Raw genomic sequence first — 24,248 nt, 5'->3', positions numbered from 1 at the left:
AGTTTCATAATTACACAGCTTGAAATCCTCATCAGCAAATCCAACTGCTCCTGAAATCCAAATCATTTTATAACCTTGAATAATGCATGGCACCTCTGCAGCAAGAAATTAAAACAAATTTCATAAAAATGCAGAAATTCATAATCTATATTCTGCATCAAACAATGAGCCACTGAGCAACATTTAGTCCAGTAAGTACTCAATGTCGCTGAATTTTTCCCCTCTAGCACCCATCGGTCAGATCCCATCTCAGGCGAACTGACTAACTACATTTGAAATATAGTTATGTTCATGGCACAACCCTTTCACAGAGAGGCTAAACTAGACATTCTGTTCTCTAAATGTGCAGAATTGACCCATAGCATCACCTCTTCCCTCCTGCCCACTTAAAAATGGTGTGGTTTGGTGGTGGTGGGGTTAAATATAAAACAGGAACTAGAAGAGTTTTTCAAGGCATAGTGTTATATAATTTTAAAAAACAACAACCTTCTGTCTTAGTTCAACAAAAAGGAAACAAACCAGGACCTAATGATTTTTTCACAAAATCCATGCAGAATTCAGTTTTTACATGAAAAAAGAAAAGGAGTACTTGTGGCACCTTAGAGACTAACCAATTTATTTGAGCATAAGCTTTCGTGAGCTACAGCTCACTTCATCGGATGCATACCGTGGTTTCAATATAAAATCCAGTGGGAAAAAAAATCACTAGTTTTAGCAGAGTTTTACTTTGTGTTTTTAAAACAAATCCAAAAACTTAGAGACAAACTCAGAACGTCTAATCCAACACAAATCAAGATGAGAGAAAAAAGGTCCTCAGAGTCCCCGCACGCCAAGAGTGTGGAGATTCACACAGCTCTGGTTTTTTTTCCCCCAAGAAGTCAGAATCTTTTTCCAGATCAAATTTAAAGTCACTGATGAAATATTGGAAAGAGCGATTAGAACAGCTCCTGCAAATGTATTTCTGCTTTAAAACAAGAGTAGTGAGGGTTAAACTTTTTTATTTTAAAATTATTTTCTTCCTTCCAATTCTCTTCCTTCTAAGGGAAAGATATCCCCAAGTGGCAGCTACCTACCTAGTAACTACATACTGTATAATATTTATTCCTACTGAAGGGTATTTTGAACATAACTGCTACTTTTTAAAATATGCAAATGATTCTGAAAAACATTTTTATTTTTACATTTTGATTGCTGAGAATTAGTTATGAACATGTAAATACAATTTATCAACACTTTCCTAATATGGGTAAAAGATTTTCAACCCAAGAAATTTAAATACATGGCAAAACATGAGGGAGTATTTAAACTCATGGGCAAACAACATTACAATGTCATCTTACATATGTTACATTATTAATACATCTTACATTATTGGTGTCAACTTAAGTATATCCTCACATACATTATATAGATACAAAATGGAGAACCACAGACAAATATGCTGAATGATAGCTTTTAGAAGCTACACTCATATTACTAGGAATAATCACACACTGTTTTTTATGTAGACTTTTGATTTTAAAGAAAAGCTGAAAAAAATGACATTTTTAGTTACCAATCTCTGCTACACATATGTAGGGGGAAAAGTACATCCTAACATTCATAAGATCGTTACTGAAGCAACACAAAATAGGAGTGCAAACTCTGAAGAACTGAGCAGCAGGGTGTCATTTTGGCTGATATCTAAGCATATTTTGGCAGGGATATTAACTGTTGCCTCAAAATGACACTTAAAACTGGTTTGAAAAATTTTATGGGTTCTTTTTATACATCTATTACATTCCCCCTTTTCCATCCTGAAAATCCCTGACTTTAGAACTGGCAATCCCTGCATCATCTCTTTAGCAACAAGAAACTTAAAATAGAAGAGCTGACTGCCCTTGGAAGAATAGTTTTCTGAAACAAGGCATTCAAACTTTCAAGACTACAACTAGGATACTGGCAGAAGCCCAAAGTAAACTGAAAAAATTTGACGCACATATCAGTTTTCTATGCATGCCTGCAGCAACAGATTTAATGTCCAGGGAAAGCAGATCTGTTAAAACAATGTTTTTGCTATGGTATTAATTAATTGTAAGTCATAATAAGAGATTGTGTGTCAAAAATTCAGTCCAGAACAGGATTCCACACCTTATAAGGAAAAGCACTCATTTTCTTTATAAAAAATTAAAAACAATTTTTAAAAAAGTCTTGTTTGGTGTAAGTTTCATTAAAGTCAAAAGTTTGTTTTACAATACACTGGCCTGTATTATCATACATAAATTTCACAGTAAAAGATTTAGACCCACTTTATCAGTTACTATAACGTTTTTTAAAAATTATTATTAATAATAATAGTAATAAAATTATTTTATCTGTGTTGTGATGCTGGCAGACCTGATGCCAGCTCAGGCCAATGCCCCTACATGTCAACTAAACACTGACCGATGAACAGCTGGAAACCAGTGTGGCTCAACCATGTGTTAGCAGTGTTAAAATAGAGGTTATAAACGTAAAAATGTGTTTAGACTTTATCAAATGCTTGTAGGATGCTGCATGCATTAATCTCACTTATAACATCTATAACTCAATGTTACAAAAAGAAAAGGAGGACTTGTGGCACCTTAGCGGCTAACCAATTTATTTGAGCATAAGCTTTTGTGAGCTACAGCTCACTAGGTGCCACAAGTACTCCTTTTCTTTTTGCAAATACAGACTAACACGGCTGTTACTCTGAAACCTGTCAATGTTACAAAGTTATGAATGTTTGCATTGTAAACCTCTGTAACTCAGTAACAGGACAGAAGAATTAACCAATGTAAAATGCTGGCTTCCTACAGAAAGTGGTAGGTCTTGCCCACCATGAAGGCCCACTGAAAACAAATGAGCCATTGTGAAACATCAAAGAACAAAGACTGTTAACTGCATTTGTCCCCACCCCCCATGAAGAGGAGACCTGTGTGTGAACTCATCCCATCAGCCTGAACTCTGGGAAGACTGGAATAGAAATCCCCAACAGGAAGAAACTGGAGGCTGCTTGGACTTTGAGAGAGCACGATTTCCAAGAGTAAGCAACAGAGCCCTCCAGCTGCTTAGCCCTAAAGGGCATACAGAGCTTGCATATTACAGAAGCTTCTACCACCTTTTGGAACCTAAGGCTAACTCATTTCTGAGAGCATGCATACACCTGCTTTAACCTTGTAAATTAACTAATTTCTTTTTCTCAGCTAATAAATCTTTAGTTAGTTTACTGTAGCATTGGCTAGAAGCATTGACTTTGGTGTCAGATCTGAAGTGCAATTGACCTGAGGTGAGACTTACTAGTTCTTTGGATAACATTAAAAGAAAAGGAGTACTTGTGGCACCTTATAGACTAACAAATTTATTTAAGCATAAGCTGCTCCAGGCCAATGGGGGCTGCGGGAAGGGCAGCCAGCATGTCCCTTGGCCCTCACTCCTTCCTGCAGCCCCCATGGGCCTAGAGTGGCGAACCGCGGACAGTGGGAGCCACGATCGGCTTAACCTGCGGACACAGCAGGTAAACAAACCGGTCCGGCCTGCCAGGGGCTTTCCCTGAACAAGCGGTGGACCGGCTTTGAGAACCACTGCTTTACACCATCCCATCAGCGCCTTTCAGAGAGAGAAAGAAAAATGTTGTACCTTCCAAAGGAAAGATTTGGGTAACTTGAAAAAAATCTGATAAAACAGAATAAATAGAAAGTCTAGTTTACACCTCCATTGTTGAAAAAAAATTCATAGAATCACAAAAAATCCCTAAATATCTAATTTTAATATACCTTTCAAAATGCATATGATTAGCACAATATAACTAAATAAATAAATTTCTACCTGACTTAGTTATTAGAAGGGTTTACAAGGAACCCAGCCCACACCCACAAAAAACTAGACTTTAAATCCCAAGTGGAAAGGTTTTACACACTTGTATGTATTATATATGAGCATAAGGTTCATTTCAGGCAAAAATTTCTGCCAAGTATAAACTGTAACATCATTATGTTCAGTGAATGTCATTAAACGCTTACCTTCTTTAAATGGAAGTTTCCGTTTGAGAAAGAGAGAAAGCCTGAAGAGTCTAAATGTCTGTCTCCCCAAGTGAATCATTTGAGTAAAATTGTTCTAAAATAGCAAAGTTAATATTTCATTTCATATTAAGAAAAAAGTTTCCTCAATTTCATCATACCTGTCCCACATCATTTTTATTGTTCAGATTACTCTTCTCTATTTGTCTTGTTATACTGATAGTATTAAAGTAGATCCTTGCCACACTTCAACTAGTCCAACACTAACATGCAGATTATCTATTTCTTCACCATCCATGGCCTCAGAAAGCCTTTAGCTACATTCCCTCTCTCACAAGAAATATTTTGAGGTCGGGGGAACATAAGAACGGCCATACTGGGTCAAACCAAAGGTCCATCCAGCCCAGTATCCTGTCTATCGATAGCAGCCAATGCCAGGTGCCCCAAAGGGAGTGAACCTAACTGGTAATGACCAAGTAATCTCTCCCCTGCCATCCATCTGCACCCTCTGACAAACAGAGGCTAGGGACACCATCCTTACCCATCCTGGTTAATATCCATTAACGGACTTAACCTCCATGAATTTATCCAGTTCTCTTTTAAACCCTGTTATAGTCCTAGCCTTTCACAACCTGCTCAGGCAAGGAGTTCCACAGGCTGACTGTGCGCTGAGTGAAGAACTTCCTTTTCTTTGTTTTAAACCTGTTACCCATTAATTTCATTTGGTGGCCCTTAGTTCTTATATTATGGGAACAAGTAAATAACTTTTCCTTATTCACTTTCTCCACACAACTCACGATTTTATATACATCTATCATATCCCCCCTTAGTCTCCTCTTTTCCAAGATGAAAAGTCCTAGCCTCTTTAATCTCTCCTCAAATGGGACCCGTTCCAAACCCCTAGTCATTTTAGTTGTCCTTTTCTGAACCTTTTCTTATGCCAGTATATCTTTTTTGAGATGAGGGGACCACATCTGTACGCAGTATTCAAGATGTGGGCGTACCATGGATTTATATAAGGGCAATAAGAGAGTCTCTGTCTTATTCTCTATTCCATTTTTAATGATTCCTAACATCCCGTTTGCTTTTTTGACTGCCGCTGCACACTGGGTGGACGTCTTCAGAGAAGTATCCACGAGGACTCCAAGATATTTCTCCTGATTAGTTGTAGCTAAATTAGCCCCATCGTACTGTATGTATAGTTGGGGTTATTTTTTCCAATGTGCGTTACTTTACATTTGTCCACATTAAATTTCATTTGCCATTTTGTTGCCCAATCACTTAGTTTTGTGAGATCTTTTTGGAGTTCTTCACAGTCTGCTTTGGTCTTAACTATCTTGAGCAGTTTGGTATCATCTGCAAGCTTTGCCACCTCACTGCTTACTCATAAATGATCTGGAGAAAGGGGTAAGTTGAATAGGATTGGTCCGAGGACTGACCCTTAGGAAACACCACCAGTTACCCCTCTCCATTCTGAAAATTTATCATTTATTCCTATCCTTTGTTCCCTGTCTTTTAACCAGTTCTCAATCCATGAAAGGATCTTCCCTCTTATCCCACGGCAACTTAATTTACGTAAGAGCCTTTGGTGAGGGACCTTGTCAAAGGCTTTTTGGAAATCTAAGTGCACTATGTCCACTGGATCCCCCTTATCCACATGTTTGTTGACCCCTTCACAGAACTCTAACAGATTAGTAAGACAAAATCTCCCTTTTCAGAAACCATGTTGATCTTTGCACAACAATTTATGTTCTTTTATGTGCCTGACAATTTTATTCTTTACTATTGTTTCAACTAATTTGCCTGGTACTGACAATAGACTTACCAGTCTGTAATTGCCAGGATCACCTCTAGAGCCTTTCTTAAATATTGGCGTTACATTTGCTATCTTCCACTCATTGGGTACAGTAGCTGATTTAAAAAGGACAGGTTACAAACCATAGTTAATGGTTCCACAATTTCACATTTGAGTTTTCAGAACTCTTGGGTGAATGCCATCTGGTCCCGGTGTTACTGTTAAGTTTCTCAATTAATTCCAAAACCTCCTCTCATGACACATCAAATCTGTGACAATTCCTCAGATCTGTCACCTACAAAAGACAGCTCAGGTTTGGGAATCTCCCTAACATCCTCAGCTGTGAAGACTGAAGGAAAGAATTCATTTAGTTTCTCTGCAATGACTTTATCGTCTTTAAGTGCTCCTTTTGTATCTCGATCATCCAGGGGCCCCACCGGTTGTTTAGCAGGCTTCCTGCTTCTGATGTACTTAAACAACCTTTTGTTATTACCGTTTGAGTTTTTGGCTAGCTGTTCTTCAAACTCCTTTTTGGCTTTTCTTATTACATTTTTATATTTAATTTGGCAGTGTTTATACTCCTTACTATTTACCTCACTAGGATTTGACTTCCACTGTTTAAAAGATGCCTTTTTATCTCTCACTGCTTCTTTTACATCGTTGTTAAGCAACAGTGGCTCTTTTTTAGTTCTTTTACTGTGTTTTTTAATTTGGGGTATACATTTAAATTGAGCCTCTATTATGGTGTCTTTGAAAAGCGTCCATGCAGCTTGCAGGGATTTCACTCTAGTCACTGTACCTTTTAATTTGTTTAACTAATCTCATTTTTACATAGTTCCCCTTTCTGAAATTAAATGCCAGAGTGTTGGGCTGTTGAGGTGTTCTTCCCACCACAGGAATGTTAAATATTATATTATGGTCACTATTTCCAAGCGATCCTGTTATAGTTACCACTTGGACCAGATCCTGCGATCCACTCAGGACTAGATCGAGAGTTGCCTCTCCCCTTGTGGGTTCCTGTACCAGCTGCTCCAAGAAGCAGTCATTTAAAGTATTGAGAAATTTTGTCTCTGCATTTCGTCCTGAGGTGACATGTACCCAGTCAATATGGGGATAATTGAAATCCCCCACTATTATTTGGTTTTTTATTTTGATAGCCTCTCTAATCTCCCTAATGCACAACTGAATACAAGGAAGAACAATGGGGGAAAAACTGGGCATTATTAGACAGTCTATATTAATAAATGTGGCACTACAATACACAGACAATTGTGCTTGTCACTTTTATCTATGGCAGGGGTGCTCAACTCAGAAGAGAAAAAAAGCAAATAGAGCTGTAGAGAACCACTGTACAATACCAGCACAACATCTTCCCAATCATTCCCAATGACTACTCCTAACTGTGAGTAATGGAAAGATTAGGGCATCTGCTAAAATAATAGGCATGCCTCAAGGCTATTTGAGGAGAAATGTCCCTGTGATGAGTAAAGAGTCTAATCAGCTAAGCAGAATACACAGTTTTCAGCCTGAGCCATACTGGGCTAAGGGGCTATTCAAAGACAATGTATACTGGATAGCAAAGACCTTTTTTTAATAAAGAGCCAGACAACAGAGCTTCTTTTACTATTGGCCTGGTCCTCATAGTTCTCTAACTATTCAGAACTTCAGCTTTCTCTGCATCAGGAGTTGCAGATGGGACTAAAGAGAACCCTAGTCCGATTACCATACCCGGATTATGGTCCATCAACCTGAGTTTCTCAGAGGGCACCATGTCTTTGTTTATATTCCATGTCAGGGAGCCCGTGAAGCTATGTAGTTAATAGTTTTATCCTTCAAAGTGAGCAGTAAGAGAAAACTGCTGCTGACCTTGTCTGCCTGTCAAACTGCACGTTTGACATGGACACAGGGGCTCAGCATCAGGTCAGATGCACTCAGTCTTTTATGGTGGGCTTTTCTCATTGCTGAGTTGGGCTGAATAGTGCTCTGGAACCTCTTAAAAAGACCCTTTTTCATTTGGGTTGTGAGAGATCTGAGCAATCTCATGAGAATAAGCTGCACAGCAGTAGTTGTGTGTTCTCCAGGTATAAGCCCATAGTACACTTAAAGGTTGATAAGAATGCAACACCTTAGATGGCACATACGGTTATTAAGGTTTTTATGTCACAGAGATCTCTTACGGCTTATCTTCACTTGAATGTAGACAACTTGAGTTAACACTGAACTTACTTTCTCTCATATTACCCTAGCTCAAGTTCGAGAGGTCATACCGTAAAACAAACGTGCACTCCAACTACGCAAGCGAATGGATCAGCAGCCCAAAGTAGTTGCACCCCTAACCGCGTTACTAGTTCAAAACTCAAGCTTCAACCCATACCCCTTGACGGGCCAGCTAACTTGAATTTTGAGCACCACTTAGGTGAGCTAGAGTTTTGTGTGGACAGGAATTGGATTAGGAGCAATACTGTGGTGTAGACAAGCCCTAAGAGTTGAAGGCTGCTTTAAGAATACAAGAACCTTACATCACCCTAATAGAGGTTTTGGGTTTTGCTGTTTCGTATATTTAATGATTAATATATAAGCAGTTAAAACATTCATCTATTTGACATCCTTTGTACCAGGCCCTGTTTATTGCATTCATCTGATCTACTCAGAGTAACCATCTTAATAGCTACTGCTCTTATGAGATTCTTTAAGGGTAACTCTATAAATTGTATGCTGTCTCTTTTCTGTGACTCAATTTGAAAACATGTTGCTATTAAAATTAGAACTTAAAAGTGAAATTTTAAGTCAAATGTCAACTTAAATGTAAACAAAATAAAAAGCTAAGACAGTATTAAGATCTTGGTTCTTGTGAATCAGTATGGTGACAATTATAATCATGCACACTTTTCTTTCTACTTAAAGAACTACATGTAATGCAGTTGCACTGTTGGTATATCGTCAGCAAAGTGAATGTACAATCAAGTAATGTTATTAAATAGACATGAATATTGCTAAGATATTGCAAGTCTGTACGTTTACACTCTTTTCATTTCAACTCAACATGCTTAACTTCTTCCCCAACATTCTTCTTCTCATTCACAGGGGAAGACTGCACCCCTTCTGCAACTGCTTTCTCCCACGCCCCATCCTAGCAGCTACCAAAAATCCTTTGCCATCTATGGACAAATCCCAGTCGCCACCTTCCATGCCACCTCCTAAGGAGATCCTGTGAAAATCCAAATACTGTCTTGTCAAACTCACATACACTAACACTCCTTCACACCCCATAATATGGGAACTTGCCCATGGCAGTTCTGCCTGGAGAGCTCATCAGCCAGACATACTCCTTTTCTCACCTCCATAAAAACTGGGAGACTGTTACACCACCTTCTTTCTCCAGTGCAAATATTACATGTGGCTAACAGGTATGTACATAATCTTTTATGAAGGCTTTGGCTCACACTCACCCAAGACAATTTTAAAAAATTATTATACCTCTCTCACATGCAGAGATATGAGGACTACAATAAAAGGTAGGTGGATGAGGAGAGAGAAAAAAAAACAAACATACATATTAGGAGGCAAGTGGGAGTGAGAAACAAGCTCCATGATGACAGAAAAGTGTGGGGCAAAGTAAGTTATAGATATTGGCACTTTTTAAAAATGTTGGTCAAGTTCGATGGCAAAAATGTACATCATTACTGTATAAGAAGGGATGGGTATAATGCTTATAGAAAAATATTCTTAGGTGCTCAACACAATTATATTTAATTTAAAAAGCAGTTTCTGTTACAGTTTGACAAGAATTTACACTAATGTTTGTTAATGTTAAATCATTAATACTATAAGCTTTTTCTCAAAGTGCAATTCTGCTCTGAAACAGACAAAAAATAGTACTGGGGGATCTATATTAATTACGTTAAAACTTTAAGTTGAAATATGCTTAGTTTACAAGATAATTTTTCTAACTACCAGCCTGCAAGCCCACCTTGGAATCTTCAAGTCAAGCCAGGTTCTTTCTGACTTGTGCATTATCAGTAGTAATAACTACAACCCAAATTCTGTCCACCAGTTTCACCTGTGCACTCTTAACCATTCTAATTTGGTCATACCTGAAAATTAAAAACCAATTCTGCTCGTATACAAGACAGACCGTGATTTTGCTCACTCTCTCAATTGCATGAGACTGCAATGAAAACGGGAGATGACGGGGAGGATTAAAAAACCTCTCTTTGAGGCATGACGACATGGTTTTAAACAAACACAGAAACCAGATCTACTGAATAAGGAGATGCCAATTTTAAATTTTCAGTGACTGCAAAATCATCACTTGTAAGTGTATAAATTGAGATTATATTTATATTTTCTCATCAGGAAACCCTAATGTAATTTTTCATTTTAAATTACACACTCTACCCACACAGAGGAAAACCAAGCCATGTATACAACAGAAACACTGTAAATAACATTCAGACACCAGGGGGAGGGGGGATATCTTCATAAGATTAAACAGGTTTAACAGGAAGTTAAAAACATTTAAAAGGTGGAAACTGCAACTAAAAAAAAAATAAAAAATAAATTTGTGCATGACAGTCATTTGCATTTTAAAAACTCGTCACTGCATCTTGAGTGCCAGTTGCTCATGGAAATGATCACTTTGTGGAGCCATCAGATGAATGCTCATTTTTCTGGTGCAGCCCTTTGTTCCAGCTTTGGAACTTTAGACTTCTAAATAAAGTGAATAATTAAATGTTCAAGTATTCAACAAAAAATAACCCTCAAAGAAAAACCCTATTAAAATCGGAGACAGTTCATAGGGGGAATTAAATGTTTGTTCCTAGATTTAAGTGTGTGCGCGGGGCCATTTTTAAAAGCTGCAAGCATTTAGGCAATTCTAAATTTACAAAAACAGAACATCATGAAGATAGGCTCTTGTGTTCCTTATTCTTATTCCTGCAATGTTAACAAATAACGTAACTTCAAAATTCCAAATAGAATGATGACATATTATGGACATTAAATACCCATTCCTATTTCCATTTAAGTTAATATGAGTTTTGCAATTGAGATAAATGGGAGCAGGATTGTATCTTCAGTATTTACACAGATTTACATTTTTTTAAAACGTGATGGAAATCTGGACAGTACATGCAAATGTCTACACAGTCAAAATATACACAGCCCTATGGGGAAAAAAACGCATTTTCCCCCATGTTTTTACTGCAGACAAATTTTCTACCCTTGAATGTGGCCCTCAATAAAGAAACTAAGTTATTTTTAAGCTATTTCCCCACAAGTAAAAGGAGAAAACCAGTGACTTAAGTGAGATTTTGCAAAATTAGCATGTGATAGAGGTATCAGAATATTTCCAAAGACAAAATAAAAACCTTTGTTATGGTCTATTAAAGTTATGTACAATTCAAAACCAGAAAGACCTTACCATTAAAACAGTCACACAAAACCCCATCAGATACTATATAAACTAGCTTGAGATTCCAATAGCTTTTAAACAAATTCATCGTACAGACACTGAGAACAGAAAAATTCACATTGAGAAAATGTTTCATTGAGCCATCCACATGTGCATCTGGTTAATTTAGGGTCTTGCAATGTATCTGAGTAGTTCAAGTTATCGCTTCCAATGTGAATAACCTAATAGTTGTCAAAAATTAATTTCCATCTTACATTGCGCCTTGCGCCCTCCCCCCCCCCCCACGCTACTGACCGGGAGCCTGCAAGAGATAAGCCTGTGCCCCAACCCCGAGCCCCAAACCCCTGCCCCAGCTTGAGCCCCCCCCAACCCCGAGCCCCCTCCTGCACCCCAAACCCATCATCCCCGGCCCCACCCCAGAGCCTGCACACCTCACCCCTCTGCCCCAACCCATAGCTCCCTCCCACACCCTGAACCCCTCTGCTCCACCCTCCAGCCTAGAGCTCCCACCTGAACCCCAAACCCCTCATACTTGGCCCCACCCTAGAGCCCTCACTCTCTCCCACACCCCAACCCCTTGCCCCAACCTGCAGCCCCCTCCCACATCCTGAACCCCTTATTTCTGGCCCAACCCCAGAGCCCTCACCCCCTCCCGCACCCCAATCCCCTGACCCAGCCCAGTGAAAGTGAGTGAGGGTGGGGGAGAGCGAGTCACCAAGGAAGGGGGAATGTAGCGAGCAGGGGGGCAGGACCCCAGGGAAGGGGCGGGTTTTGTGGGATTAGAAAGTTGGCAACCCTACCTCTGGCTTGCTCTCCCACTGGGCGTGTGGGAGGAGAGATTTCCCTCTTGGAAGACACAGGAGGGAAGATAGGAATCAAGGAACCGAGACGAGACCACAATACCCTTTCCCTTGTGGGAAGGTCCCATCCTGACTGGGACTCATGCACAAGGCCAGAGTGAAAGAATGGGGCCTATTCTACTTGTAGAATACCTTCTGGAGGAAATATAATTGCACCTTGTAATTCTTACAACTCAACCCCTCAGTCCTGTAAGAAGCAGACCTTCCCCTCCACCTGTAAGGGCTCTACAAGTGTAGACTTAAAAGATCAACCTAAGTAAATATTGGGGTCTTCCTGTCATCCTCATTGACTGTGCCTTTCTTAAGGTCTCTGTCTCAGCATCTTCCTCACCGGAACAACCACCTGCCCAACACCTAATCAGGGAAAGGGAATGTGCATGTCTATTCTAGTCTCTCCTGCATCACAGCGAATGGTGATGGTCCCAAACAGCAGGCTGAAAAGGTCCTCCAAAAAAAGACTGGGGAGGCCAGCTCCTGAAGCACCCACTAGGAAAGCAATGCTACCATCATTAAGTGATCCATTTCACCAGGAGCTCCTTAGACAGCCACTAGGTAGCTGGAGAGGGACTGAGCTGTGTAAAGCAAAGGCTGCATTAGGAGTAAATTACTTGGCAACAGGTGGGGACAGAGAAACCTGAACCCAAACCAAGAGGAACAGCATCCCAGCTCCCATAAAAGGATGCTCCCCACAGAAAGTTTGAAAAGAGTATTAAAGCTCTCTTTACTGGGACAGCAATTTTTCAAGGAGCAGCTAGGATAGGCTCCTGACTTGATGGGTCTACTCACAGGCCAGAGCCCAGCTCCAGACTTCACTTAGCCCCCCCTCTATGTTCCTATTTTCCCAAATCCATACCCCTCCCTCTACCTTTCTCTGTTAGCTGCCAAAGGCAGCTGAGTCTCCTCAATCTCTGGGCCCTATCCCAGATCCCTTGGTAGTTCATGGAGGAGGAGGGGACACTGAACCCAAACTCCTGGCAGTTCCAGAAGGCTGTCAAGCACTTAACATTTGAAAGAAAGTGCTATCGCTTAGTAAGTAAAATTTCCAACCTTGGGAAATAAGAGCTTGTATTTGTTAGCAACTTCTAGTTTAAAAAAAAAAAATGAAACAAGAATTATAATGTACGAGCATGCCCCCCAAAAAACCCTGTCTGAATCTTGAAGTTCAGCAATATCTTCTACTTTCACATTAGAAGTGGCTGAAATTTTTTTTCCAAGTTTTAAAAAGGGTTAATTTTTAGTGCTTGCTTTTTTAAAAATTTTATTCTACACTTTTAAAAACCCACAATAATTCTCCCTTATATTAAGTTTGAAAAATGTGAAATATGACTTGTTAACCAAATGATTGTTGTACGTTGAAGAGCTCCTGTATCGGGACTTTTAGGCATCTTTTAAATTGGTTAAAAGCCGATTTTCCTTTTTTTCAGAGGATACTATGAAAACAGAGCTTCCTTTGCTTTGATTATTTAACATACCACAATAGAACTTGCTCACAAAAAAAAATCTGTCTACATGCTTAATACATGTAAACATTCATTTTCGGATTCCAGTGCTATGTCTCCCTAGATTCTAATTAAATGAGTTTTAAACAGCCTAAAAATATTCTGCAGTAAGTAAAGAATCGTGTCAGAAAGCAAATGAATCCATGCTAAGCAGTCTCCTTGTCTGTAAGCACGTCCATATGAATCCCATTAGAGGTACACAGAGTACGCTTTTTTGGTAAACATTCATTGTTGGTGCACTGGGATAGAGAAGCCTTTTCTTTGCAACTAGAGTTTTAACTTTGTAAACCACTTTCCATTTAATAGCTATATTAAAATCACTCTGTGCTCTTCAGCATGGAAAACCCTGGCATTACTCCATGCAATATAGCAAATTTTCCTTTTTATAAAATTATTACCTGAATACATGATTTTGCTTGTAGACAGAAATTATTTGATCTGAATTTACATGTATAACCTACATTTAGGTCTTCGTTTTTGAACTAAAATACATTTTCTCTCCTATACAAGCACTTAATTATCAAGCTCAGTAAAGTAGTAACTGGGTGAAATTTTTTGGCCTCTGTTATACAGGAGGTCAGACTAGATCTAATGGTCCCTTCTGACCCTAAAGACCTATGAATCTTAGGAAGAGCGGTGAACAAATAAAAAACGAATACCACATAGCGCAAGACAGACTTCAAGAACATTTTAGAACTATGTTTCTTATCCAATTAAAAAAAGTGATTTATCCTCTCAGAAACACATTAGATAGCCAGCTATGACACTAGTAATTGCCAGACACTAAAACTGAATTAGACAAACCAAAAGTTCTGGGACATGCCTGCATACATGTACTGCCTATTACCGCAAATCACAATTATGGCTGGGAACCTGGGATCCAAAGGCAGCAGTTCTACCAGTGAGTTGATACTGAGAGAAGGGCTATGTTAAGTTTATCACAAAAGGATGTTGCTCCTACCATTCCTCACAGCTCAAATAAGTCAAACACCATTTGTTAGTTGATCATTAAGCTCATCCAGACAAATAATTTCTCATTCCCTACCTCAAAATAAATACATAAATAAAAAAGACAAGTGTAGTGGGTGAAAAATGACTACACAATTATAAAGAGGAAACTTTTTTTGGTCATTAACAGATCCCATAAACTGGTCTCTAGTATCAGTCTTTTTTTTTATTCACACCTCTCACCAGAGAGTTGTCAGCAAAAATCACATGCATCAATCCTTGGGTTTTGTGTTGTTTTTTTTTTGTTTTGTTTTTTTTATCCTAAAGAGCCCTGAAGTTGTTCTCTGCTTATTTATTGTACTACTGTAGCTCCAAGGAGCTCCACTCATAGGCCAGGACCCCATTGTGCTACTGTCTAGCAACTGTCTACTGTCTAGCACAATGGGGTCCTGGCCCATGAGTGGAGCTCCTTGGAGCTACAGTAGTACAATAAATAAATTTATAGTCTAGCCTAATTTACCAGTAGTGTCCCCACCCTCACCCTGCCCATCATTCTGCTGCACAACCAGCACCCTGATCACCTTTTGTGGCAGCATCCAGGAGGGAGGGGCGGAAACACATGCCAGCCGTTTTCCTTTGTCACAGGTCACATTCCTCTACACAGCGTCACCAATTAGGACAGTTTTCCCTTTCTTTCTGATGGTTGCCTTTTATTGCATTTTTGATCATTGGTTGGGCTACTGAACTCACTTGGACTCTCTGCCAAGCCACAATTCTGTTAAAGTCAGCACTCCTACTATAGATATGAAGATTAATTAGCTGCACACACATTTTCCCCCTGCTCTTCCAACATGTAACATGCTGGTTTTCTTGATTGTTTTCTTGATTCAACATGCCTTCATTTTTTCCCCCACATATTCTCCCTTTTGAAGGTCTCAATCTGCTTTGTCTCTCGTGATAATTGTTCCCTTTGGTCTCTCTCTGGTTTGTTTGCAAGACTTCAATTACCATTCAAGCCCTCCATATTCTCCTCCAGCATAGAAGCCACCTTATATTTTGTATACATTTCACCACCATGGTTGTCTTACATACACAGGAACACTGTACTTAATTCACACCAGCTTTCCCTCTACTGATTATTATTTCATCCTTTAGTACAGATATTGCATCTTGTATTAGGAAATCTCTGTGGTGGTGGCTATATCTGAACTTCTCATTGGAGAGAGAGTTTCCTTACATACTTTTCTCAGATAAATATTTCTGATTTTCTATCATTGAGGACATTCCCTGCCCTAGATATTACTCAAGAAGGAGACTTGCTCATGCAACCACAAATCAGTGCCACTTGCTCCATATTCCTTCACTCTTCCTGCCACCGTTCAGATCTTCACTTGCTGAACTTCTGAAGCACTGCACCCTGATCCCAAAACATGACGTCCAAAGTTGAAATTACATCAACTACTAGAAAACTTAATAAACTAACAATTCATAGAATATCAGAGTTGGAAGGGACCTCAGGAGGTCATCTAGTCCAACCCCCTGCTCAAAGCAGGACCAATCCCCAATTAAATCATCCCAGCCAGGGCTTTGTCAATCCTGACCTTAAAAATATCTAAGGAAGGAGATTCCACCACCTCCCTAGGTAACACATTCCAGTGTTTCACCACCCTCCTAGTGAAAAAGTTTTTCCTACTGTCCAATCTAAACCTCCCCCACTGCAACTTGAGATCATTACTCCTTGTTCTGTCATCTGCTACCACTGAGAACAGTCCAGATCCATCTTCTTTGGAACCCCCTTTCAGGTAGTTGAAAGCAGCTATCAAATCTCCCCTCATTCTTCTCTTCCGCAGACAAAACAATCCCAGTTCCCTCAGCCTCTCCTCATAAGTCATGCGTTCCAGACCCCTAATCATTTTTGTTGCCCTCCACTGGACTCTTTCCAATTTTTCCACATCCTTCTTGTAGTGTGGGGCCCAAAACTGGACACAGTACTCCAGATGAGGCCTCACCAATGTCGAATAGAGGGGAACGATCACGTCCCTCGATCTGCTCGCTATCCCCCTACTTATACATCCCAAAATGCCATTGGCCTTCTTGGCAACAACAGCACCCTGTTGACTCATATCCAGCTTCTCGTCCACTGTAACCCCTAGGTCCTTTTCTGCAGAACTGCTGCCTAGCCATTTGGTCCCTACTCTGTAGTGGTGCTTTGGATTCTTCCGTCCTAAGTGCAGGACTCTGCACTTGTCCTTGTTGAACCTCATCAGATTTCTTTTGGTCCAGTCCTCCAATTTGTGTAGGTCCCTCTGTATCCTGTCCCTATCCTCCAGCGTATCTACCTCTCCTCCCAGTTTAGTGTCATCTGAAAACTTGCTGAGGGTACAATCCACACCATCCTCCAGATCATTTATGAAGATATTGAACAAAACCGGCCCCAGGACCGACCCTTGGGGCCTCCTCTTGATACCGGCTGCCAACTAGACATGGAGCCATTGATCACTACCCGCTGAGCCCAACAATCTAGCCAACTTGCTATCCACCTTATAGTCCATTCATCCAGCCCATACTACTTTAACTTGCTGGCAAGAATACTGTGGGAGACTGTGTCAAAAGCTTTGCTAAAGTCAAGGAACAACATAACATGTCCACCGCTTTCCCCTCATCCACAGAGCCAGTTATCTCGTCATAGAAGGCAATTAGATTAGTCAAGCATGACTTGCCCTTGGTGAATCCATGCTGACTGTTCCTGATCACTTTCCTCTCCTCTAAGTGCTTCAGAATTGATTCCTTGAGGACCTGTTCCATGATTTTTCCAGGGACTGAGGTGAGGCTGACTGACCTGTAGTTCCCAGGATCCTTCTTCTCTTTTTTAAAGATGGGCACTACATTAGCCTTTTTCCAGTCGTCCAGGACTTCCCCGGATCGCCATGAGTTTTCAAAGATAATGGCCAATGGCTCTGCGATCACATCCGCCAACTCCTTTAGCACTCTCGGATGCAGCGCATCCGGCCCCATGGACTTGTGCTCGTCCAGCTTTTCTAAATAGTCCCGAACCACTTCTTTCTCCACAGAGGGCTGGTCACCTCCTCCCCATGCTGTGCTGCCCAGTGCAGTAGTCTGGGAGCTGACCTTGTTCGTGAAGACAGAGGCAAAAAAAGCATTGAGTACATTAGCTTTTTCCACATCCTCTGTCACTAGGTTGCCTCCCTCATTCAGTAAGGGGCCCACACTTTCCTTGACTTTCTTCTTGTTGCTAACGTACCTGAAGAAACCCTTCTTGTTACTCTTAACATCTCTTGCTAGCTGCAACTCCAGGTGGGATTTGGCCTTCCTGATTTCATTCCTGCATCCCCGAGCAATATTTTTATACTCTTCCCTGGTCATTTGTCCAATCTTCCATTTCTTGTAAGTTTCTTTTTTGCATTCAAGATCAGCAAAGATTTCATTGTTAAGCCAAGCTGGTCGCCTGCCATATTTACTATTCTTTCTACACATCGGGATGGTTGTCCCTGTAACCTCAATAAAGATTCTTTAAAATACAGCCAGCTCTCCTGGACACCTTTCCCCCTCATGTTATTCTCCCAGGGGATCCTGCCCATCAGTTCCCTGAGGGAGTCAAAGTCTGCTTTTCTGAAGTCCAGGGTCCGTATTCTGCTGCTCGCCTTTCTTCCCTGTGTCAGGATCCTGAACTCGACCATCTCATGGTCACTGCCTCCCAGGTTCCCATCCACTTTTGCTTCCCCCTACTAATTCTTCCTGGTTTGTGATGAGCAGGTCAAGAAGAGCTCTGCCCCTAGTTGGTTCCTCCAGCACTTGTCTCCTACACTACAGAAATTGTCTCCTACACTTTCCAAAAACTTCCTGGATTGTCTGTGCACCGCTGTATTGCTCTCCCAGCAGATATCAGAGTGATTGAAGTCTCCCATGGGAACCAGGGCCTGCAATCTAGTAACTTCCGTGAGTTTCCAGAAGAAAGCCTCGTCCACCTCATCCCCCTGGTCCGGGGGTCTATAGCAGACTCCCACCACGACATCACCCTTGTTGCTCACACTTCTAAACTTAATCCAGAGACTCAGGTTTTTCTGCAGTTTCATACCGGAGCTCTGAGCAGTCATACTGCTCCCTTACATACAGTGCAACTCCCCCACCTTCTCTGCCCTGCCTGTCATTCCTGAACAGTTTATATCCATCCATGACAGTACTCCAGTCATGTGAGTTATCCCACCAAGTCTCTGTTATTCCAATCACATCATAATTCCTTGACTGTGCCAGGACTTCCAGTTCTCCCTGCTTGTTTCCCAGGCTTCTTGCATTTCTGTATAGGCACTTGAGATAACTCGCTGATCGTCCCTCTTTCTCAGTAGGAGGCAGGAGCCCTGCCCTCTTGCGCACTCCTGATTCCTCCCGCTATCCCACTTCCCCACTTACCTGAGGGCTTTGGTCTCCTACCCCCAGTGAACCTAGTTTAAAGCCCTCCTCACTAGGTTAGCCAGCCTGCTTGCGAAGATGCTCTTCCCGCTCTTCGTTAGGTGGAGCCCATCTCTGCTTAGCACTCCTCCTTCTTGGAACACCATCCCATGATCAAAGAATCCAAAGCCTTCTCTCCGACACCACCTGCGTAGCCATTCGTTAACTTCCACGATTCGATGGTCTCTACCCAGGCCTTTTCCTACCACGGGAAGGCCACTTGCGCCTCAAACTCCTTTATCCTTCTTCCCAGAGCCTCGTAGTCCACAGTGATCTGCTCAAGGTCATTCTTGGCAGCATCATTGGTGCCCACGTGGAGAAGCAGGAAGGGGTAGCGATCCGAGGGCTTGATGAGTCTCGGCAGTCTCTCCGTCACATCGTGACTCCTAGCTCCTGGCAAGCAGCAGACTTCTCCGTTTTCCCGGTTGGGGTGGCAGATAGATGACTCAGTCCCCCTGAGGAGAGAGTCCCTGACCACCACCACCCGCCTCCTTCTCTTGGGAGCGGTGGTTGTGGAACCCTCAACCCTAGGGACAGTGCATCTCATGCCTTCCAATCGGCGGAGTCTCCTTCTGTTCCCTTCCCTCAGATGGATCATCGAGTCCACTCTCCGCATTAGTACCTGTGGAGAGAACATGAAAACAGTTACTTACCCGTATCTACATTGCTGGTATATGGACGCTCCCCTTTGTTCTTCTGGAGGTCACATGCTGCCAAATTTCTTCACCGTCCTCCTGTCCCCGCTGCACAGCCTGCTCTGCATCTTCAGAACATTGTGCCCGTAGAAGCATATCCTGACATCTGTCCAGGAAATCTTCAGTTTCTCTTATGCAACGCAGGGTCAATACCTGTTGCTCCAGACCTTGAACCTTCTCTTCCAATATGGAGACTAGCTTGCACTTTGTACAGACAAAGTCACTTCTGTCCTCTGGAAGAAAGACAAACCTGGCAAATCCAGTGCAGGTCACAACAGCTGAACACCACCCATTCCATATTACCTTCCTTCTACAAGCTCACTCAGGAGTTGTAGTAACTACTCAGAGAAGCTGGCCAGATGTAAGCCTCAGCAGGCTCTCCCCAGGCGAGCTCCCAGGCAAACTCCCTCTGTTAACCGCTCTGCTGGTTCGCAGCTTTTACTTTACAGAGAAAGTCTTCCCAGATCAATGAATGCCCTTCATTTTGAGAAAGTACAGTCCAGGGAACTAGTTTTCTCCCTCTTGTACATTTGTCTGGATATTACAGATAGGAAGTAGCTTCCAAACAATTCCTAGAAAGGGAAAAAACTTCACAACCTAAGCCACAAAACCCCATAGGAAATATAAAAATGGAAATTAGAATTAATGCTAATTTCCTTCCTTCCTTAATTTAAATTGAGGGAAGATGGAATGGCCAAATGCTGCATAACCCAAGGATAGAATGTCATTACTGTACTATTTGGTGAAGTTATTGCAAACTTCCAGTTGTCAAATGGCAAGTCTCCTTGTACGAAGCTCTAGATTTCACAGCCCAAGCCTCTGAGGAGCACCTTCTGAAATGCACTTTGATGTATCCATAAGCCTTACTAGATGTTCCACATGCTTGATATATATGAATTAGTCCATTCAGAGAGACTGAGCCCTTCAAGCATTTAAGATCCCCATGAACAAACAAGAAGATATCCAATTCTCTCCCCTCAAGTGTAGAAAGACATCACAAGCTGATTCCAAATCCAAAGTGTGAAACTGTATGTTGGTTGTGTACCAGTTAGAACCTGGAACAAACTTCCCAAAGAAAAACTCAATATACGCTTCCTTAACAGACAGAACTCCCAACACTCTCCCCTTGTGACATCATTTCTATAAGGAAGGGAAGGGAACAAAAATATGACAAAGCACCCTCTTGAAGATTACAGAGGTATTTTGAAGATCTGCAGAATTAGGATGAAGTGCAGGAGTCCCACTGGAAGTCTTAACTATGTAATAGCTCTGAAAAAAAGATGTGGGAAGAGTACAAAAAAATCTTGAATAATAAACCAGAGGGTAGAAAAATTGAACCTTTAGATAAGAGGAAGTTACTGATCTGCAACTGATGATTCTTCGAGATGTGTAGTCCCTATTTGTATTCCACTGTGGGCTACATGCATGCGCACTATACACCCAGAGTTGGAAAATTTGGAAGTAGGATCAATTGGTCCCCTTTAGGGTATGACGGACTCATCCATCTTTTGGCTGAATTGTTGCAATTCACCAGAGGAGAGGACCTCAATGGTATTCTGGGTCTCCCTAGGGAACCCTGATGCATGGAGCCATGACTCCGTGCACATAACAGCAGTAACCATAGCTCTAGAGGAGGTAACAGAGTTGTCAACTGCAGACTGGAGCATGGTCTTGGTTATCCCTCTGCCTTGATCTATCAGAGCTTAGAAAGGAGCTGTGTCCTGTTGCAGATGCCGGTCAGTAATCTTAGCAAACTTGGCATAGTTCAGGAAGTTGTATTTAGCGATAGTGCCTGGTAATTGGCTACCCTGAACTGGAGGCTAAATGACAAAACTTTCTCCCCAACAGGTCCAGACATTTGCCCTCCTTATCCATAGGAGTAGACTGGGGATGTTGCTGTCCAGCCCTTTCAAAAGTGGCCTGAACCAGTAGTAGAGTTGGGAGCAGGTGAGAAAACAAAAATTCTACTGGTGGGCCTGTGAGAGTAGACACTCCCACACTAGAGTTCAACTTTGCAGCAAGAGGCATTCTCCCTGCTGAATCAGGCAGATGTAGAGGGAGGGTTCCCTGGCCTGGGTCTGATTGAGGCTTCATGGCCTTTTCCATGAGGTGTTTCCAGAGATAAAGTTCCCACTCTTTTCAGGTACAGCTGGAGAATGATCAGCAGATACTGCACCTCATCGCCATGTGGGCTTCCCCAAGCCAGTACAGGCAGCACTGGTGGTCATCGCTGACTAAGGATTGTGGGCAAGAAGCACAGAGTTTGAAGCCTGGAGTCCTGGGCATAGTCAGTTACCTGAACGTGATACAAGGGGATGGGTGGAGGGTGTCTCCCAAAGAGACAATCCAAACGCTAAACCAGGGGTCAGCAACCTTTCAGAAGTGGTGTGCCGAGTCTTCATTTATTCACTCTAATTTAAGGTTTTGTGTGCCAGTAATACATTAACATTTTTAGAAGGTCTCTTTCTACAAGTCTATAATATATAACTAAACTATTGTTGTAAGTAAAAGTAAATAAGGTTTTTAAAATGTTTAAGCAGCTTCATTTAAAATTAAATTAAAATATAGAGCCCCCCAGACCAGTGGCCAGGACTCGGGCAGTGTGAGTGCCACTGAAAATCGGCTCGTATGCCGCCTTTGGCACGCATGCCATAGGTTGCCTATCCCTGCACTAAACTACATAAGCTGTTAAAACTATTTACAAAGCAAAATCTAAACCTTATCTTGTAGGATGAAGACAAAGCTACCGACACTGTAGGTTCCAACCTAGAACATGCAGCAGTGAGAAGTAACTGGAGAAATTGTCAGTTCACCCTGCCCTTTATCCCTCCAGCCAAAAATATGAGGAGAGCCAGGGCAAAGGCGCAGACCAACAAACTCTACTTTCAAATTCTCTTGCTCTGGGCACATGCATAAACCCACAGTGGGATACAAAAGGAACCATTACTCAATGAAGAACTGAGGTTTAATCCCTTAGGCCTCACATAAGAAACTGAATCTATGACAGGCCTCAGTCTACGTACTAGGTGACAAAGACCCCCACCCCGCAAATCCTTGTATGCTACAACTGTAGGAAATCTCTGAGATTTTGAAATAGGATAGTTAGTTAACAGGAGCATCCATGTAACACTCAAATGTTATGACATTTAAGGTGAATAAGGGGGTACTGATAAAAAGCTAGCTTTTGAAAAACTGGATGCTTCCTGGTTTTGCAGTTTCCATCTTTAAGAGCCTAGTGAATATTAGTCTGAAGTCAATATGCTGTAATTAGAATTACACATACTTTAGTCTTTTTTTCCCAAGTCATTTCAGAGAATGTATATACCAGCACATATATAAAAAAAAAGTGAAGATGGACATCTTCTATGCTCATGTATTCCATTAATTGAGAGCAAAATACTAGCCTGCTGTTTTAAGTTACAAATGAGTCTAGATGAGCAAGAAAGCCACAAAGAGACAAAAGATCAAACATGTCCTATTTTAGCTTGCCACTTCCCTGCTGGTAGCATTTGAAAATTAAGCCATTTGACCTTGACTCTTGTTTTGCCTGGCATCCATGTAAGCTGTGGTAGAGAGGTTCTGTTTCTCTAAGTATAAAAGGATTCCAGTGGCCCTGTGCTTCAGATTATTGCTGTGTCCTTCCTTGGCAATTTATGTATGCCACCATCATCCAGTTGTTGTTCCTGTTTTGATACAAAAATGTTCCTGGGAATTTTGTGAAGCAGGGCTCAATAGCACTGCTGGTTGCTTCTGAGCAATATCAGATGTAAAAATAAAGTTTCCAATGATTATTCACAAAGACAAACTGAAGGATTTAGATGCTGCATTGTTCTTTGGATTTTGTGAGTATAAAACCAGGACAAGTATGATACGCAAATGCTTGGAAACAATTATTTGAGCATATAATACAATAATTCTCCTGTCATTCTTTGAAGTGTCTTAAAAAACCCTGAAACATTTTCTGTTCTGAATCTTATTTCTACCACAGATACAGAAAGAACAAAGTGACAAAGGCGAAGGGTCTAAATTCCAAAACCATTTCTTGAGTTATCCAAACTCCCACCATTATATCAAAATGAAACGCTTTTGAATGTGAGCTATTGTTGTTTTGTTTTGTTTTAAAACAAGGTTTCATGGTAAGATGGCCCATCATGATCTCAGTGGCAACCTCATTAGATCTCACAACAAGCACAATTCAAGGGAGACCACTGCTAAATTATCTAATGTATTACAAATGTCAACTTTATAACAAAATGTCAACAGGGGAACTGTTTTCTTGCATTTGTTAATTTAGTGAAATACAGCTAATGTGACATGAAATACTTGAAAGACCTTGCTACTGCCACTCTGTATACACTGAGCTTTAAAATTATGTAGTTCTAGTCTTCCTATGTTAAAGTATGTTTTGTAGTGTTACAAAGCAACCTACTGTTTTGAAGTCAGAATTATTTCAAGCAGCAAGTCATCTGTAACCGTCAAGCAGTTTTCTTTCAATAAGCACTACTCTCTCTCTCTCACACACACACACACACACACACGATATAAATTATCT

At 41.2% G+C, this 24,248-nt stretch overlaps 1 protein-coding gene across 3 annotated transcripts in view; it reads right to left on the bottom strand.

Annotated features, from left to right (window-relative positions):
• Nucleotides 1-24,248, bottom strand: part of PARD3B (par-3 family cell polarity regulator beta) — a 608,177-nt gene that overhangs the window by 542,792 nt on the left and 41,137 nt on the right. The window lies entirely within an intron of this gene.

This window comes from Caretta caretta, chromosome 11 (assembly GCF_965140235.1).
Source record: "Caretta caretta isolate rCarCar2 chromosome 11, rCarCar1.hap1, whole genome shotgun sequence".
Lineage (NCBI taxonomy): Eukaryota > Metazoa > Chordata > Testudines > Cheloniidae > Caretta > Caretta caretta.
The sequence above is the reverse complement of the archived record's forward strand: the minus strand, read 5'-3'. Positions and strand labels throughout refer to the sequence as shown.